The following is a 10,778-nucleotide window of genomic DNA, read 5'->3' on the forward strand; positions in this document are numbered from 1 at the left end:
TCTTTATACAGCAGGCTAATTTCTACACGCACCTCTCTCAGCGTTTCATCCGGGCAAGCAAGAAGCATTATCAGAGTTCAAGATCACATTCCAGTCAGGCACAAACAAGTAAGAGGCTAAGCAGAGCCAGTGAGGGGTGTGTCCAGGGAGGAGGCATGGTCCACAGAGAATCCTGAGGGCCAGATATATTTGGCCCCTGGGCCTGACGTTACCTCTCCTTGTATTAGATAATAATATAGATAATAATAGCTGTCAACAGACTGGCCGTCTATGAATTTGTCTAATCCACTTTCAATGCCATCTAAGCCTGTGGTCATCTGGTGGCAGTGAACTCCACAAGCTAATTTCACGTTGTGCAACTGACACGGGGACTCTGATTGCACAGCAGCGTAGACACAGTCTGCAATATGCACGTCAGGGGCTCATTTGCATATATAATCATATTTATATTAAACAGACCGATTGAGTGCACAGGCGTTGGTAAACAATGCTGAAAATGAACTATCTGATTAAAATTACATGGTGCGCTATGGAATGTTTACATTTTCTGGGACTCTGCATTAACGTTCCCGGATAAGAGCCTTGAAGAACATATGCAAGTCAAGCTTGCCATGCTGTTTGTTATGGTTTTAGAGGCAGGAGGATATAGGCTATGCAGGGGGGGGTTTGGGGAAACCAAACAAATGGGAAACTTGACCTGATGGGGAGAAATCCCCACCAGAGTCATACAGTGGGGAAGACCATGATTTGGCAAATAGTGGCAGCTAAAAATAGAGCATTACTGCTCTGAGACATCGGCCTGGTTGAGATGTAATGCTGCCACTCTGATGAACTGTGCTTTCTTGGAGCAGTGGGGAACAATCAACTCAAGTGCCCTTCTCCTCTTGTGCGCCTGGATAGAGTGGAGACTTCCAGGTTTGTTAAACCACAGTTTCCTGTGACATTCACAAACTGTGGTTTAAGCACTGCCTAAACACTGCTTTGCAAATTATAATAAAATCTGATTTCTGGTGTTCAATCCTGGTTATAGGGAGCAATTTGGTCAAATCGGAAAGTGTTCCTTTAAGTTGGGAGGAGGGAATGTAGGGGGAGGGGGGAGAGGAAGTGCTCCTGGCTCTGTATGGGTCTATCAAGGAGTACTGTCATATCTGAACTGGGCCAATATAACTCTGCTGCGGACAAGCAACCCCAAGGGGAAAAGTTTCCTGTCATTTTCTTCTTGTGAATGCTCAGAAGCATCTTGCTGGTCGTTGCTGGGAACCAAATGCTGGTCTAGATGGACTTTGACTCAGCAGGCTCTTCTTATGCAATCTCTTGCCAGTGCCTGAAGTATTACAGGTGGGTTTGTAAAACAGGGCCTTCTCGGTGGTGGTGCCTCTGCCATGGATTGTCCTCTCCAGAGAGGCCTTCCCAGCTCCATCTGGTGAATAGCGCAAGTTTGTTATTATGTTCAGGTGCTGTTGTTATACTATATATGTTGTAATTGATTATTTTATAAAGATTTCTTGTTTTGGATTGGCTGTTATGGTCATTGTTAGATGCCTGGGATGATCTTTGTGTTAGGAAGATGAAAAGGCTAGCTTCAAGTCTGCAAGGTCCCTGGGCAAAGTGCTCTCCGTTTGGGCCCTAGCCATAGATGTATGTGACAGTGGCAGTGGGCTGGTGGTAGCTGTTTTAATTTCCCACAACGCTCACAGCATCTGACATGGTTGCACCCTGGAACATGGCAGAAAATTTGAATAACCACCTGCAGCTGCTAGGTAGGACCAAAGTGAGGGGCCCAGTGCAGATTTCAGTGCTGATGGATCTTTCCAGGGTGCTTCTGAATGCCAGTTACTGGGACTTGCAGGTGGAGAGAGTTGTTAGTTTGACTCCGAGACTAAGATAACATCAACAATTTGATTATTATTTGTCTCTTCTGATTCATATGTGTGTGTGTGCGTTGACGTATGCTTTTCTTCTCTTTTATTTGACAACACACTTTGCTGATACATTTATAAATATAATAACAATACTTTAAAAGGCTTGTTCATATTATTTATTTATTTAAGGTATTTACATGTCACATCATTACTAGCATTTCTACGCAGCATGCAGGAAGATAAACCAAAAAGGAAATCCGACAGTGAAAGTGATCACAAAACCGAACGCTCCTTTAAAATGCCTGCTGGAACAAGAAAGCCTTAGCCGTGCTCCTGGAGTTCAGCAAGGAGGGTGTCTGTCTAATCTCAGTCGGGAGGGAGTTCCGCAGGCTTGGGCCCACAACGCTGAATGCATACAGTGCTGCTGCCTATAGCATTTCCCTTTGCAGCCTCCCTGTTCTATGGTTTTATGCACCACATTGATCAAATGGCTATTGATTAAAAAGAAATGGTCCCCAAGCATTATGTAGCCTTTTCTCTTTAGCTCTCCATCCTATCAGTTGCCTTTTATTGTTTTTGTTTTGCTTGGCACAGATTTTTTTTAAAAAAAGAACGTCTTAAAAAGCAATTCCAACACAGATGCAGACTGAGATAAGGACTCTATTTAAAAGACTTGTTGAAAGAGAAAGGTCTTCAACAGGTGCTGAAAAGATAACAGAGATGGAACTTGTGTAATATTTAAGGGGTGGGAATTTGCCCTTAGTTCATGTCTGGTGCCATTTAGGACGCTGGAGCCAGAGGGGGCCATCGATTTTCATCCAGCTGTAGCCTAAGGGGTCCCCATATTTTAATTCGCTGTGGTTAGAGTGTTGGACTACGACCTGGGAGACCAGGGTTCGCATCCCCACACAGCCATGAAGTTCACTGGGTGACCTTGAGCCAGAGGTGCGCTCTGCCTTACACCCCTCCCCCCAAATCATCCTCATCCTCATCACTTGCTCTGCAAGGTAGGAAAAGCGTCATCGGCTCGGCTGGATTTCTGCTCAGCACACAGCTGGTGAAAAAATGCAGGAGGCCTGACATAGGAAGCTCTTATGAGAGCCAGTGTGGTGTAGTGGTTAGTGTGTTGGACTACGACCTGGGAGACCAGGGTTCGAAACCCCACACAGCCATGAAGCTCGCTGGGTGACCTTGGGCCAGTCACTGCCTCTCAGCCTCAGAGGAAGGCAATGGTAAACCCCCTCTGAATACCGCTTACCATGGAAACCCTATTCATAGGGTTGCCATAAGTCGGAATCGACTTGAAGGCAGTCCATTTCCATTTTGGATTCTCTGGCATTACATTACTGACTTCACAGAGGAAACTGGCATTGTGCACGTAAGTTTTCATATCAGAAATGTACCTGATAATATTAGCAAATGGGCTCTCTGCCTTCCAAAATGTAGTCTTCTTTCTGAAGAAACAGCAACAGAGCCCAGTAGAACTTTTAAAGACTTAACATATTTATCAAGGCATCAGCTTTTGTGGACAACAGCTCAATTCATCAGAAGCATGAAATATTAATTTTGAGTTTCTTTTTTTAAATATTTCAAACAAGAACAGATATAACAACATGTGAATCAAAGACACAAAGCACTTCACAGTACAAAAGTCTAGAATGTAGCCAGTTCTGACTAGGGATGGAAGCTCTCATGATTTTGGTTCTCTGAGTTTCTCATTTTTCCAGTCTAAATTCAGTTCTCCACGTTTCTGCAGATATTTGATTTTTTTTTTTAAAAAAATCCTCATGAAAATTCTTCAGTGTTTTAGTGTGAATTTCTCCCAATGAACAGTTTTATATGCAGTCAATATACAGGATTTTGCAAGCATTTTCTCATATAATGCATTTTTGTATGTTAATTTCACTAATATATTGATTCTTATGCACGCTTTCCCCAAATATATGCATTTTTGTAACATTGATTGGAGAACAATGGCCAATCACAAAAAAAGTAGTTGATAACACAGACATCCTGGCATTGATAAGCCAATTAACACCTACAGTGCAATTAAGAAAAAATCAATTGACAAGCGACAGCACTGAATGTCTTGATGTACACTAATTCAATGGATTCATGTTGCATCTTTTATTTGAAGAGCAGTTTGGTCCAAGTCCAATTCATAGATTTTTTTTCAAAAAATCAAACCCTAAATAAGCAAGGAGAGTAGGAGAAGACAGGCAAGTGGGACATTGGCTGAGTGCAGATTGAGGTTAGTGGGGTAGTTAGTCCCATTTGCTGTAATACAACAACCTCCACTGTCTCTGATTACATAGGAACATAGGAAGCTGCCTTATACAGAGTCAAAACCAGGGATTGGACCTGGGACCTTCTGCATGCAAAGCAGCTGCAGATATGGCCCTTCCCAAAGGACTAAGTGACTCTGATGGGATTCTATAAATTCATTCCCTTTGGCAGGCCTGCTTCACAACCCTGGGATTATATGTTGCCTTTGCAAAATCGGTCAGATACTTTTTCATCATTGTTCAGGTTATATGAAGGATTGGCATGGTTTAGAATGTCTTGTTTTGGCTGCGTGGAAAATGCATTTTCCAAGCGATGTGGGGAGTTGCCGCTAGGTCTCCTCCCCACCCCGCCGTCCAGCAGTAGCTTTTTGCCTTGCACACCCATCCATGTAATTCAGAGCAGTCAGCAGGGTGCATAGCAGGCTCCAGAATGCTCTGGCAGAGCAGCGAAAGAGCTGGGCAGCTGCCAGCCAGCCTGCCAGATACCAGCCAGATTTCAGCCAGCCAGTCTGGAACTTCCCCAGACAGTGACAGCTCCAACTGGCAAATGGAGGCTCTGATCCTTGGATGGAGGCCATGCCAGGACCTTGGCTTCTGGAACTCTCTGCAACCCTCCTCTTTCTGACAGCTATTGCTGCCTTCCAGAGTTCCACAATGCTAGAGTCTCTTGAGGATATGGATTTGGAGACAAGCCAAGCAAATGAGTCTAAAGTCTACCCAGTCTTCTTTTCTCTAGAGCAGCCTTTCCCAACCAGTGTGCCTCCAGATGTTGTTGGACCACAACTCCCATCAGCCTCAGCCAGCATTGCCAATGGTCAGGAAAGATGGGAATTGTGGTCCAACAACATCTGGAGGCACACTGGTTGGGAAAGGCTGCTCTAGAGTATCCGCAGGTCCAAGTACCCTTCGAGATTACCTTGTGGATCATGGTGGCTTCCTTGGCCAAAATAGGTATGTTTCTCCAGATAGTGGGTGCTGGGCCATGGCTCAGGGATAGAACATCTGCTTTGCATGTAAAAGGTCCCAGGTTCAATCCCTGGCATCTCCAAATGGGGCTGGGAATGTCCCTAGCCTGAAATCCTAGGGAGCTGCTGCCAGTCAGTGTAGACAACATTGAGTTTGATAGACTAATGGCCTGATTTGGTATAAGGTAGTTTCCTATGTTCCCTATCCAGCAGGGAGGTGGGGATGGTGGAGAAATTCAGTTAGGTTCACACTTCCCAAAATAATATGTGAATCTAAACGCAGCTATCCTTTGTAACCCACACTTCTCCAAATTTTGTGATGCAGTTCTCCATGCAGATCATATGTACAAAAATGCACATATTATTGGAAAGTGTGCATAAAATGCACATGTTTAGTTTTAGTTTCGTTTTAATTTATTTATACCCTGCCTTTCGGCCAAAGGCCCTCAAGGAGGCTTACAAAGAAAAATAAACACAAGTATAAAAATACAATAAAAACAATACAATTTACAAAAATTAAATTAAATAACAAATAACATTATCATTATTGGCACCGCCAGGAAAGAGAAGGTGGTATTTGCGGGGGCGGCAGCTCCCCAGAGGCAGAAGGGCGACAGGCATTTGTTACAGCGAAGCTGTTTGCTGCTTCAATGTTGACTTCCTCTCCATGTCCTTGGGCTCGCTCAGCTGCTGCTCCCCGAACTTCTGCTGCTGCTGGTGGTGATAGTTTATGTTGGGGGGCAGCTGCGGGAGCTCGGGGTCTGGGACCTGGGCCTTGCCTGGAACAGGAGAAGGAGAAGGATGTGGCGGCTGTTGTTGAGCAGGAGGCCCCACGCCGGGAGGCCCCACACAAGAGGACCCGCACCAGGCTGTTGTTGGGCAGGAGGCGCCAGGCTGTTGTTGGCCCACACCGGGCCGTTAGTAAAGCCATACAAAAATGCATCGTATTAGGCAAATTGCTAACAAAAATATGTATATTAGGATAAATGCAAACTAAAATGCAGATGAATTTTCATGAGGACTTAAAAATAGTTTGCAAACTGATGCCGAAATGTGGAAAACTGAATTTAAGATTGGAAAATTGAGATATTGAGAGAAACTAAAACTGTCAGATTTGCCCATCCCTGGCGTAGGGTTTATTTCATTAGCAACCTTGGACAGCTCCTTGAAAGTTCGGGCTACAACCCAAACTGGATTCCCCTGCACCACTGACATCTATCTATCTATCTATCTATCTATCTATCTATCTATCTATCTATCTATCTATCTATCTATCTATCTATCTATCTATCTATCTATCTATCTATCTATCTATCTATCTATCTATCTGTCTGTCTGTCTGTCTGTCTGTCTGTCTGTCTGTCTGTCTGTCTGTCTGTGTAAAATGATATTGGGCTAACGTAAAGGGCTGTTGTACGATTAGTTTTTGTGAGAAGTGCTTATTTTTATTTTTTTTAATTTTTATTAACTATTGATCTGTGTCCCAAGAAAAAGCATCCCCAAACATGAGGCTTCTGTTTATAATTTGAGCAAAATGTCTCCCGATTTACATAGGTGCAATGTGTGTCTAGACTTAGGCATGTAACAAGCACACACACAAAGCATCACCAAAAAAGAGTACAAAAAAGGTCACAGTTTACACAACATTTCTCTAAGATATAGAACATGATCTGATTTCTATGAACTTTCTTATTTATTTAGCAATATAAACGATGACATAATATATGCTTTAAATTAAGACTGTTGTTTTGTCTACACAGTGATTCTGCAACAGGGCCCTGATCACTTATCTGTCTTTAAATATTTTAATATTCCTCCAATCCATTTGTTTCCTTCAAGAATACAAAAATAGCTAAGTTGTTCCAGTGAGAGAGCAAGAATTCTTCCCCCTTTATGTATTATTCATATGCACAAATTAGCTGGCTGCATTGGACAGATGTACCAACAATGGAACTTTAGAAGGCCTTATTGGTATTTTCTGTTCATTTGAACTATGAATGATCTGCATCCCTTTAAAATGGAATTCTTTATAATTAACAAAGCCGTCTCTGATTTTAGGCACTTGAAAGCTTGTTGGAAGCACCGACAATCAACCAAGATTTCTTATTTTTTTAAGGTTAAATGCCTCTCTGAAAGATTATGTTGAGTTGACTGCATCATCTATTTTGCCTGAAAGGTGTTTAATGAGCTGCTATTTAAATCCACATAACTGGAGCTGTTTTAAAATAATAGGCCCAGATTCAAAGATGAGTGGGGTGCAGCGTTATTGTTGCTGCACTTGTCTTATTTTTGAGATGGGCAAGGGGTGTTTGTGACTGTCCTTCCTTTTATTCTACAAATCATTTTGCCCCCTCGACTTTCCACACTTCAAAGCCCAGGAGAAGTCACCATGAGTAACTCTTCCTAAGAGGCTTTTTCAGATCAGGAAATGCAGGCAGCCAGGGAGGCTGCAGTGTGCTAGAGAAAGGGAAAGAAACATCCATGCACCACCTTCAGCCACTTTGCAGCAATAAAGTCAGCTCAAAAACACACATCCACTCACATTAAAGAAATTTGAAAAATAGGACATTTCCTGGACATTTCCTGCAGGCTTAAGGCCACCCAACTGGTGGCTCCATAGTTTTGGAACTCCCTCCCAGTAGAGCTGTGATGGGTGGCTAAAGTCCAGGGTTTCTATAAGGCCTTAAAGATCTATTTGTTTCCATTGGCCTTCCCTGAGTAATTTTATCCTATTTGAAATCAAGGCTGGAATCTTATGGGTATATTCAATGTTAGTCCTACTCAGAGTGGACCCAGAGTAGTTAATAGACATGACTAGCCTGGGTTGATTAATTTCAGTGATTCTACTCTGGGTAGGACTTAGTTGAATACCACCTTAAGGCATGGAGGTTCTGAATGTGTTTAACTTTAGTGGGGGTTTTGTTGTTGTTGTTGCAAGCTGCTTTGAACAGGCTTGGATTAGAAAAGCAGCACTGAAATATTCTAAAATAAATGAATAAAATAAAGTAAATCCTTACAGCAGTCTGTAAGGTAGACAACCATTATTGTGCTCTTGTTGCTGCTGTACAGACTGAGGCCTGGTGACTGGCTGAAGAAAGATTTGAACTCGGGTCTTCCTGACAGAAGTGACTCACCTGGTAGGGCTGAGCCTCTGCTGGTATGCTTTTACCCTGCCTTGACTGTCACTCCTGGTAAGTAGCAGTGACCCTGTTGTTAGGAAGCTTGCATTGTGGTTCCACCCCACTGGGTGAGCCATTTTTGAATCCTGACTAGAGATGGGTGAGGAATTTGATTCAGTTCTCATTTCAAGGGGAGTCTATCAAATTTGCACTTTCTGAAACAATCTGAAAACCAAAACACAGACATCCTTCAAAATTCGCACTTATCTGACTTGTGCCATGCGGTTCTCCAATCAATGTTTACAAAAATGTGCATATCATGGGAAAGTGTGCATAAAAATGAATATATGAGTGGAAATAGCATACAAAAATGCATTATATTAGGAGAAATTGCTTGCCAAAATGCACACATTAGTCAGAACTGCCTACAAAATTGTGTTTTATTAGGAGAAATTTGCTGAAGAATTTTCATGAGGATTTAAAAAAAGAAAAATCCACTAATTGCTGCAGAAATGTGGAGAACTGAATTTAAGATTAGAAAAATGAGAAAGTGAGAGAACCGAAATGGACAGATCTTTCTGTCCCTATTCCTGACCCACGACTCACACAACTTTGGGGGGACAAGCACATAGGCTGAGGTGACCCCAGAGCAATGAATGTTTCTGATTTACCAATAACATTGCCTCTTGCCCTTGACAGGTTTCCATCTGTTTGAAAGCTGAAAGCTGCATATTGATTTTTGTGGGGCTCATCATGGGAGGGTTCATTAATGGCCTAGATGACAAGCCCCCGCCAGTCATGGACAGTGACATTTTCTTCCTCTACCTCTTGCCATCCATTCTCCTGGACGCAGGCTATCTCATGCCTAGTAGTCCCTTCTTTGAGAACTTTGGGATGATCTCATATATGCTGTGGTGGGGACAATCTGGAATGTCTTTGGGACTGGATTCTCACTCTACGGGATATGCCAAGTGGACCTCTTCCAACTGCGTGATGTATCTTTGCTTCATAACCTCTTGTTCAGTAGCTTGATTGTAGCCATCGACCCTGTTGCTGTGCTGTCTGTGTTCGAAGAAATACATGTCAACGAAAAGCTTCACATTTTGGTATTCAGAGAATCTCTTCTCAACAATGCTGTAACAGTTGTAAGTATGTCTTCTTGAAAGCTTGATGTGCACAAAAATGCGGTTTCTAGGGCAGGGCTAGGAGACCTCAGGCCTGGTGGTTGAATGCAGCCCGCCAGGTCTATCTATCTGGCCCTTGGGACTCTGCCCATGCCACGCACCCCCATCCTGTTTTATACCCTCCGTGAGTGTTTTTGCAAGGGTAGAATGCAGAGCTTGGAAAAGTTACTTTTTTGAACTACAACTCCCATCAGCCCAATCCAGTGGCTATGCTGGCTGGGGCTGATGGGAGTTGTAGTTTAAAAAAGTAACTTTTCCAAGCTCTGGTAGAATGTGTCCTTGAACTCTGATAATGCTTCTTGCTTGCCTGGACTGGAGATAAAGAGGGATGTTTGAGTAAATTAACATTTGTTGCTCCACCCACTGTTGCTTCTGGCTCTGCCCACCGCTGCTATGTGACCCCACTAGAACACTGGTCTACAGGTTGCCTTTATTGACATCAAAAACTTTGTGTTTTGTTCCTTTCTGTTTTCTTCCTAGGTGATATACAAGCTGTTCAGATCCTTCTGTGAAATGCCATCAGTTAAAACACCAGATGTGTTTGCAGGAATTGGGAAGTTTTTTGTGGTCGGGATCGGAAGGGTGCTGGTGGGCCTCCTCTTTGGCATGATAGCTGCCTTTACCACATGCTTCACCGAAAATATCCACGTGATTGAGCCCCTTTTTTTCTTCCTTTACAGTTACCTGTCCTATCTCACGGCAGAAATGTTGCACCTCTCTGGCACTGTGGCATAAGTAAGCTGAGGCACTCAGATATTTCTGGCTTTCACAGCTACATGTTGAATGAAACCAGGCCACAAGTTTTCAAAAGCATCCGCATGGTTATTATACAGCCACAAGAGTGGCTGTATACTATAGCCAGCATGGATTTTTCGCATTCCGCAATGTTAAATTGAAAATACTCCCATGCCATTCTGATGCTTCCCATAAGCTCATTTCAAAACAAAACCTTACAAAATTTAATAGTCCTGAACTCAGAAATGCTGGCTTAACAACCCTCTAAATCTTCATGGCGATGCACAAAACACACAGAGGGAATCGAGAGTTCAAAGTGTAAAAAGAGAGAGAGAAAAACCAGACCCCTTTTGGTCTTTTTTCTGTCAGAGTTCTCATAATTTGTTGAAATTCATTAAAAATCAGCCATGTTCACAGAGTACCTATTACTGACCTTGCCCCATGCTCTGTCCTTCATCTTCTGCAGTTTAAAAGTTTAAAAAATGCCTAGCTGATTTTTAATTAATTTAAGAAATTCAGCATTGAATTATATGATAAACGTGGGCATGCTCAGTAAGAACCAACAGTCAGTGTTCTAGACTCACAGCTGCTGGGCTTAGCCAATGAGGGGGCCATATCCACGCCAGTC

The 10,778-nt window shown here is 42.9% G+C and overlaps 1 pseudogene; it reads left to right on the forward strand.

Moving 5' to 3' along the window:
- The first annotated feature begins 1,723 nt into the window (after nucleotides 1-1,723).
- Nucleotides 1,724-10,150, forward strand: LOC133371512 (sodium/hydrogen exchanger 2-like; annotated as a pseudogene).
- Nucleotides 10,151-10,778: the final 628 nt, after the last annotated feature.

This window comes from Rhineura floridana, chromosome 16 (assembly GCF_030035675.1).
Source record: "Rhineura floridana isolate rRhiFlo1 chromosome 16, rRhiFlo1.hap2, whole genome shotgun sequence".
Lineage (NCBI taxonomy): Eukaryota > Metazoa > Chordata > Lepidosauria > Squamata > Rhineuridae > Rhineura > Rhineura floridana.